General features: G+C 40.7%; 2 pseudogenes; one reads left to right on the top strand and one right to left on the bottom strand.

Annotated features, from left to right (window-relative positions):
* Positions 1 to 494: 494 nt before the first annotated feature.
* Positions 495 to 1,776, bottom strand: LOC123741779 (E3 ubiquitin/ISG15 ligase TRIM25-like; annotated as a pseudogene).
* A 4,439-nt stretch (positions 1,777 to 6,215) lies between these two features.
* Positions 6,216 to 9,472, top strand: part of LOC123741863 (tripartite motif-containing protein 16-like) — an 11,502-nt pseudogene continuing 8,245 nt past the window's right edge.

The following is a 9,472-nucleotide window of genomic DNA, read 5'->3' as shown; positions in this document are numbered from 1 at the left end:
GCTCCTGCACCAGGCCAACTAACCCTACACTCATTAAAACCCACTACCCCATTCCACTACTTTGACCCTATCTGCTCCTGCACCAGGCCAACTAACCCTACACTCATTAAAACCCACTACCCCATTCCACTACTTTGACCCTATCTGCTCCTGCACCAGGCCAACGACCTGGGAGGACAGGACACCACCACTCAACACACCCTGGAACTCTTCTGAAGTCAAATCTAGTATGACCAAATACTTCTCTGCAGCTGCCACCAAAACATATTTTTTTCAGTGATTTACATTCCATTTCTGCGGTACAGTAGATAACCATTTGCTATGAACACTAAGAAGCCAACCTTACTGAAGCATATATCACTGGTTGGCCCATCCCTCTGTGCTGTCACAGATCTACTACTCACAGGGATCCTCTCAGGATCCCTCAGCCTTGACCCATCCTCCTCTACTTTCTTCACTGCCTCAGCAGTGACAACCTGTTCCCAACAGTGGGGTCAGTGGGATTGGATAGGGGCCCCTCTACCTCTCTCTCTCTCTCTCTGACTGGAGGAGACAGGTGAAATGGTGTGTCTCCTCTGGTCAACAATACTCACCTTGAAAGACTCCACAGCCTGTTGGAGCTCCTTCAGCTCCTTCTCTCTCTCCTGGAATCTCTGCTGGACCTTCTGCTGACTCATCCCCAGCTGCCTCTGTGGAGAATCACTCTTCAATCAGCTATCAAGCTTTATTAGTCCAGTAGATCAATAGTATAGTAATGTGACATAGGGCCCATAGAGAGGAAGGTCTAAATAATGGATGGTCCATTTACTAAATGATATTTATTTGTTGCTATGTGAATGATTATAGTTTTTATGGTAGGACTACATGTATCAATGGGTTGAGACTGAACTTTGGACTCATAAAAGGGCATTCAGAATGATAATAGTGTTTGACATTATAAAATGGTGATACATCTGGAGAATCTGGGTTGACATATCTATGTACTCAAGGTTTGTGTTCATATTTGTTCTGCTGAGGATCCATTTCATTTGAATGATCTCATATTCAAACAGCCTTAGTTCCTACTGTATCTTTAATTCTTTGTTTATCAGACAGTCACCAATAAGTTGTTCTGGTCTTACCTGTTTCTCAGTCCTCTCTGCTGCAGCTGACACTGTATCATGGCCTTTATGTTCATCCATTGTACACAGATAACAGATACACTGCTGATCGGTACGACAGTAAACCTCCAGCAGTTTGTCATGATGAGAGCAGATCTTCTCCTGTAGTTGTGCGGTGGCTTTGACCAGCTTGTGCCTCTTCAAAGCAGGAGATTCGTAGTGAGATTGGAGGTGAGTCTCACAGTAAGAGGCCAGACACACCAGACAGGACATGAGGGCTTTCTGGTCCCAGTGCAGAAATCACACGCCACATCTCTAGGTCCAGCATAGCACAGAGCAGGAGGGGGAGCAGCCTGGAGTCCTGTCTTCTTCAGTTTCTCCACCAGCTCAGCCAACATGTTATTTTTACTCAGCGTCGGCCTCGGACTGAAGGTCTGTCTGCACTGAGGACAGCTATAGACCCCTTTCAGAACATCCTGATCCCAGCAGCCCTCAATACAGCTCCTACAGTAACTGTGCCCACAGGCAGTAGTGACCGGCTCCTTCAGTAGATCCAGACAGACAGAACAACAGAACTGGTCCTTGTCCAGCAGAACTCCCTGTTGAGCCATTTGGACGGTTGTTCACTCTCACACAGACAGACGAGACAGAGACTCAGATCAGTTTCGTTTCCTCAGAAGAGAGTTTGTGGGAGGGGGAGGGACTTCCTGGTTCTGCCAGAGGGGTGGGGTTAGAGGGAGGGAGGAAGAGAGAGAGGAACTGCATGCAACAGCAAGAGGGAGACAAATAGTCTTGTTCCTTGGTTTCAGCACTTAACATGGAATAAATGAAATAATGAATCTTAAAATGTGAGTTATTAGAATATAAAGGGTAACAGTTTCTATGAAGTACATATTATAATTATTTTAATGACCTTTATAATGCCTTATAATACACTTATGTGTTCTAATAAGCAATAAGGCCTGAGGAGGTGTGGTATATGTAAGGATTGCGGACCTGGTGGCAGTGAAGTCAGACGCAGGAGAGCAGAGATAGGTAATAGCCGGAGCAGTTTAATACAAAACGAACCTACATGGGTACAAAACCCGATGCGCACCAGTAACAGAGTACAAGCACTTACAAACAAACAATTCCACTCAAGGACATGGGGGAACAGAGGGTTAAATACACAACAATTCATGATGGAAATGGAAACCAGATGTGTAAGAAAACAAGACAAAACAAATGGAAAATGAAAAAAAGTGGATCGACAATGACTAGAAGACCGGTGACGCCGACCGCCGAACAAGGAGAGGAAATGACTTCGGTGGAAGTGGTGACAGTATATGGCTAATATACAGTACCACGGCTAAGTGCTGTTTTTAGGCACGACGCATAAGCGGATTGAGAATTATGTAACACTTTCAAAAATACAATCAAATAAAAATGTTATTGGTCACATACACATATTTAGTAGATGTTATTGTGGGTGTAGTGAAATGCTTGTGTTCCTGGTTCCAACAGTGCAGTAGTATCTAACAATACACCCTAATGTAAATGTCACGGGTGTCGTAGGGTTTAGACCAAGACGCGAGCGGGAAAATGTACACTCATCTTCTTTTATTAAAGGACAAAGAACAGGCCAGTAAGGCACAAAGCTATACACAGCAACAATCTGCCACAAAACCCCATGACAAACAAACTCCTAATTATAGGAACTTCAATCAGAGGCAACGATAACCAGCTGCCTCCAATTGAAGGTCCAACCCCAATTAACTAAACATAGAACTACAATAGACAAGACAGAACATAGAAATACACTAACATAGAACATAGACTAACAAACCCCGGACCACATAAACCAAACACCCCTCTACCTAAATACATAGCCTGAACCACATAAACCAAACACCCCTCTACCTAAATACATAGCCCGAACCACATAAACCAAACACCCCTCTACCTAAATACATAGCCCGAAACACATAAACCAAACACCCCTCTACCTAAATACATAGCCCGAACCACATAAACCAAACACCCCTCTACCTAAATACATAGCCCGAACCACATAAACCAAACACCCCTCTACCTAAATACATAGCCCGAACCACCTAAAACAAACACCCCCTGCCACGTCCTGACCAAACTACAAAAACAAATAACCCCTATTACTGGTCAGGACGTGACAGTAAAAAGTAAAGGAATTAAGAAATATAGAAATATTAGGATGAGCAATGTTGGAGTCCTGGAATATAAATATATATACTGAGTATATACTGTGTGTATATGTGTGTATATATATATATGTGTGTATATATATATATATACACACACACACACACAGAACCAGTCTGGAGTATATATATATATATATATATATATATATATACACACATATATATACACACACATATACACAGAACCAGTCTGGAGTATATATATATACACACAGAACCAATCTGGAGTATATATATATATACACACACAGAACCAGTCTGGAGTATATATATATACACACATATACACAGTACCAGTCTGGAGTATATATATATATACACAGAACCAGTCTGGAGTATATATATATATATATACACACAGTACCAGTCTGGAGTGTATATATATATATACACACAGAACCAGTCTGGAGTATATATATATATATATATATATATATATATATATATATATATATATATATATATATATATATATATACACACACAGAACCAGTCTGGAGTATATATATATATACAGTACCAGTCAAATGTTGGGACACACTTACTCATTCAAGGGTTTTTCTTTATTTTTACATTCATGTCGTTTCTCTTTGCTTATTTGAGCTGTTCTTGCCATAATGTGGACTTGGTCTTTTACCCAATAGGGCTGTCTTCTGTATACCAACCCTACCATGTCACAACACAACTGATTTGCTCAAATGCATTTAGAAGGAAAGAAATTCCACAAATTAACTTTAACAAGGCACACCTGTTAATTGAAATGCATTCCAGGTGACTATCTCATGAAGCTGGTTGAGAGAATGCCAAGATTGTGCAAAGCTGTCATCAAGGCAAAGGGTGGCTACTTTGAAGAATCTCAAATATAAAATATATAAATATAACACTTTTTTTGGTTACTACATGATTCCATATCTGATATTTCATAGTCTTGATGTCTTCACTATTATTCTACAATGTTGAAAATAGTACAAATAAAGAAAAAGCCTTAATTGTTCTAAAACTTTTGACCGGTAGTGTATATATAAATGTAAAGGGATGTATAGGTAATATGGATCAAATATGTAGTATAGTAGTTATATAGGATGAACCAGTTATATAGAATAAAAATGTATATACTGTATTCTAGTCATGGTTCATCCTATATAACTACTGCTGCCCACTTCATATGTATATACTGTATTCTAGTCCTGGTTCATCCTATATAACTACTGCTGTCCACTTCATATGTATATACTGTATTCTATATAACTACTGCTATCCACTTCATATGTATATACTGTATTCTAGTCATGGTTCATCCTATATAACTACTGCTGTCCACTTCATATGTATATACTGTATTCTAGTCATGGTTCATCCTATATAACTACTGCTGTCTACTTCATATGTATATACTGTATTCTAGTCATGGTTCATCCTATATAACTACTGCTGCCCACTTCATATGTATATACTGTATTCTAGTCCTGGTTCATCCTATATAACTACTGCTGTCCACTTCATATGTATATACTGTATTCTAGTCCTGGTTCATCCTATATAACTACTGCTGTCCACTTCATATGTATATACTGTATTCTAGTCCTGGTTCATCCTATATAACTACTGCTATCCACTTCATATGTATATACTGTATTTTAATCATGGTTCATCCTATATAACTACTGCTATCCACTTCATATGTATATACTGTATTCTAGTCCTGGTTCATCCTATATAACTACTGCTGTCCACTTCATATGTATATACTGTATTCTAGTCATGGTTCATCCTATATAACTACTGCTGTCCACTTCATATGTATATACTGTATTCTAGTCATGGTTCATCCTATATAACTACTGCTGTACATCTACTATTCTTCAGATATACTACAGATGTACTCCAAATTGTCTATGCATCACATCACAGTACACAGTGTATATATATATATATATATATATATATATATATATATATATATATATATACATAGCTTGTCCTAATATTTTCATTGACTTTTTAGATTTGCCCTCTGTGAGCTGGGAACACAAGCATTGATAGATATTACTGCACTGTTGGAGCCAGGAACACAAGCATTGTTAGATATTACTGCACTGTTGGAGCCAGGAACACAAGCATTGTTAGATATTACTGCACTGTTGGAGCTGGGAACACAAGCATTGTTAGATATTACTGCACTGTTGGAACTAGGAACACAAGCATTGTTAGATATTACTGCACTGTTGGAGCCAGGAACACAAGCATTGTTAGATATTACTGCACTGTTGGAGCTGGGAACACAAGCATTGTTAGATATTACTGCACTGTTGGAACTAGGAACACAAGCATTGTTAGATATTACTGCACTGTTGGAACCAGGAACACAAGCATTTCACTTCACCCACAATAACATCTGATAAATATGTGTATGAAACCAATGAAATAAAATGTGATTGTATTGTTGAAAGTGTTAGATAATTCTCAATCCGTGTTGTGTCTTGTCTAAGAACAGCCCTTAGCCGTGGTACTGTATAATAACCATATATCACACCTCCTCAGGACTTATTGATTTATAAGGCATTATAAAGGTGATTAAAATAATGATACATACGTACTTCATAGAAAACTGTTACCCTTCATATATTCTAACAACTCACATTTTAAGATTCATTATGTCATGTGTTCCATGTTATGGGCTCTAACCAAGGAACAAGACTATTTGTCTCCCTCTTGCTGTTGCATGCAGTTCCTCTCTCTCTTCCTCCCTCCCTCTAACCCCTCCCTCCCTCCCTCTAACCCCACCCCTCTGGAAGAACCAGGAAATCCCTCCCCTCCCACAAACTCTCTTCTGAGGAAACGAAACTGATCTGAGTCTCTGTGTCGTCTGTCTATGTGAGAGTGAACAACCGTCCAAATGGCTCAACAGGGAGTTCTGCTGGACCAGGACCAGTTCTGTTGTTCTGTCTGTCTGGATCTACTGAAGGAACCAGTCGCCATCCCCTGTGGACACAGTTACTGTAGGAGCTGTATTGAGGGCTGCTGGGATCAGGATGTTCTGAAAGGGGTCTATAGCTGTCCTCAGTGCAGACAGACCTTCAGTCCGAGGCCTACGCTGAGTAAAAATAACATGTTGGCTGAGCTGGTGGAGAAACTGAAGAAGACAGGACTCCAGGCTGCTCCCCCTCCTGCTCTGTGCTATGCTGGACATAGAGATGTGGCGTGTGATGTCTGCACTGGGACCAGAAAGCAGAAAGCCCTCATGTCCTGTCTGGTGTGTCTGGCCTCTTACTGTGAGACTCACCTCCAATCTCACTACGAATCTCCTGCTTTGAAGAGGCACAAGCTGGTCAAAGCCACCGCACAACTACAGGAGAAGATCTGCTCTCATCATGACAAACTGCTGGAGGTTTACTGTCGTACCGATCAGCAGTGTATCTGTTATCTGTGTACAATGGATGAACATAAAGGCCATGATACAGTGTCAGCTGCAGCAGAGAGGACTGAGAAACAGGTAAGACCAGAACAACTTATTGGTGACTGTCTGATAAACAAAGAATTCAAGATACAGTAGGAACTAAGGCTGTTTGAATATGAGATCATTGAAATGAAATGAATCCTCAGCAGAACAAATATGAACACAAACCTTGAGTATATTGATATGTCAACCCAGATTCTCCAGATGTATCACCATTTTATAATGTCAAACACTATTATCATTCTGAATGGCCTTTTATGAGTCCAAAGTTCAGTCTCAACCTGTTGATACATGTAGTCCTACCATAAAAACTATAATCATTCACATAGCAACAAATAAATATCATTTAGTAAATGGACCATCCATTTTTTAGACCTTCCTCTCTATGGGCCCTATGTCACATTACTATACTATTGATCTACTGGACTAATAAAGCTTGATAGCTCATTGAAGAGTGATTCTCCACAGAGGCAGCTGGGGATGAGTCAGCAGAAGGTCCAGCAGAGATTCCAGGAGAGAGAGAAGGAGCTGAAGGAGCTCCAACAGGCTGTGGAGTCTTTCAAGGTGAGTATTGTTGACCAGAGGAGACACACCATTTCACCTGTCTCCTCCAGTCAGAGAGAGAGAGAGAGAGAGGTAGAGGGGCCCCTATCCAATCCCACTGACCCCACTGTTGGGAACAGGTTGTCACTGCTGAGGCAGTGAAGAAAGTAGAGGAGGATGGGTCAAGGCTGAAGGATCCTGAGAGGATCCCTGTGAGTAGTAGATCTGTGACAGCACAGAGGGATGGGCCAACCAGCGATATATGCTTCAGTAAGGTTGGCTTCTTAGTGTTCATAGCAAATGGTTATCAACTGTACCGCAGAAATGGAATGTAAATCACAGAAAAAAATATGTTGTTTTTGTGGCAGCTGCAGAGAAGTATTTGGTCATACTAGATTTGACTTCAGAAGAGTTCCAGGGTGTGTTGAGTGGTGGTGTCCCGTCCTCCCAGGTCGTTGGCCTGGTGCAGGAGCAGATAGGGTCAAAGTAGTGGAATGGGGGTAGTGGGTTTTAATGAGTGTAGGGTTAGTTGGCCTGGTGCAGGAGCAGATAGGGTCAAAGTAGTGGAATGGGGTAGTGGGTTTTAATGAGTGTAAGATTAATTGGCCGGGTGCAGGAGCAGATAGTGTCAAAGTAGTGGAATGGGGTAGTGGGTTTTAATGAGTGTAGGGTTAGTTGGCCTGGTGCAGGAGCAGATAGGGTCAAAGTAGTGGAATGGGGTAGTGGGTTTTTAATGAGTGTAGGGTTAGTTGGCCTGGTACAGGAGCAGATAGGGTCAAAGTAGTGGAATGGGGTAGTGGGTTTTAATGAGTGTAGGGTTAGTTGGCCTGGTGCAGGAGCAGATAGGGTCAAAGTAGTGGAATGGGGTAGTGGGTTTTAATGAGTGTAGGGTTAGTTGGCCTGGTGCAGGAGCAGATAGGGTCAAAGTAGTGGAATGGGGTAGTGGGTTTTAATGAGTGTAGGGTTAGTTGGCCTGGTGCAGGAGCAGATAGGGTCAAAGTAGTGGAATGGGGTAGTGGGTTTTAACCTCTATGGGCTAGGTGGGACGCTAGCGTGCCACCCGTGGTGCACTCCATCAACAGCAGGTGCATTTCAAGAGCGGCAAATTTGAATCCAAATAAATGTCAAAATTCAAATTTTTCAAACATACAACTATTTTACACCCTTTGAAAGATAAACATCTCCTTAATCTAACCACGTTTTACGATTTCAAAAAGGTTTTACGGCGAAAGCATAAATTTAGAGTATGTTAGGACAGTACATTTACAAGAGTTGTGTGTAATGTTTTGTCAAGTCAAAGACAGGGTCACCAAAACCATAAAACCAGCTAAAATGATGCACTAACCTTTTACAATCTCCATCAGATGACACTCCTAGGACATTATGTTAGACAATGCATGCATTTTTAGTTCTATCAAGTTCATATTTATATCCAAAAACAGCGTTTTACTATGGCATTGATGTTGAGGAAATCGTTTCCCTCCAATAACCGGCAGTCAAGTCAGCGTCACAAATTAAATAATTAAAATTAGAAAACATTGGTAAAATATTATATTGTCATTTAAAGAATTATAGATTTACATCTCTTGAACGCAATCAACTTGCCAGATTTAAAAATAACCTTACTGGGAAATCACACTTTGCAATAATCTGAGCACTGCGCCCAGAAAAATACGCGTTGCGATACAGACTAGACGTCATGTTGGGGAGATCTAAAATCGAAAATACTATGTAAATAATCCATTACCTTTGATTCTCTTCATCAGATGTCACTTCAGGGTATCACAGGTCCATAACGAATGTAGTTTTGTTCAAAAAAGCTCATCATTTATGTCCAAAAATCTCCGTCTTGTTAGCACATGATCTAAGCCAGCCGGACTTCTCGTCATGAACGAGGGGAAAAAATATATTTCCGTTTGTTCAAACATGTCAAACGTTGTATAGCATAAATCATTAGGGCCTTTTTTAACCAGAACATGAATAATATTCAAGGTGGACGAATGCATACTCTTTTATAACGTATTGGAACGAGGGTACCCAACATGAACTCGCGCGCCAGGTGTCTAATGGGCCATCATCGTTCCATGGCTCTTGTTCGGTCAGATCTCCCTCCAGAAGACTCAAAACACTTTGTAAAGGCTGGTGACATCTAG

Source organism: Salmo salar, chromosome ssa03 (genome assembly GCF_905237065.1).
Source record: "Salmo salar chromosome ssa03, Ssal_v3.1, whole genome shotgun sequence".
NCBI lineage: Eukaryota > Metazoa > Chordata > Actinopteri > Salmoniformes > Salmonidae > Salmo > Salmo salar.
This window is presented reverse-complemented; position numbering and strand designations above follow the sequence as displayed.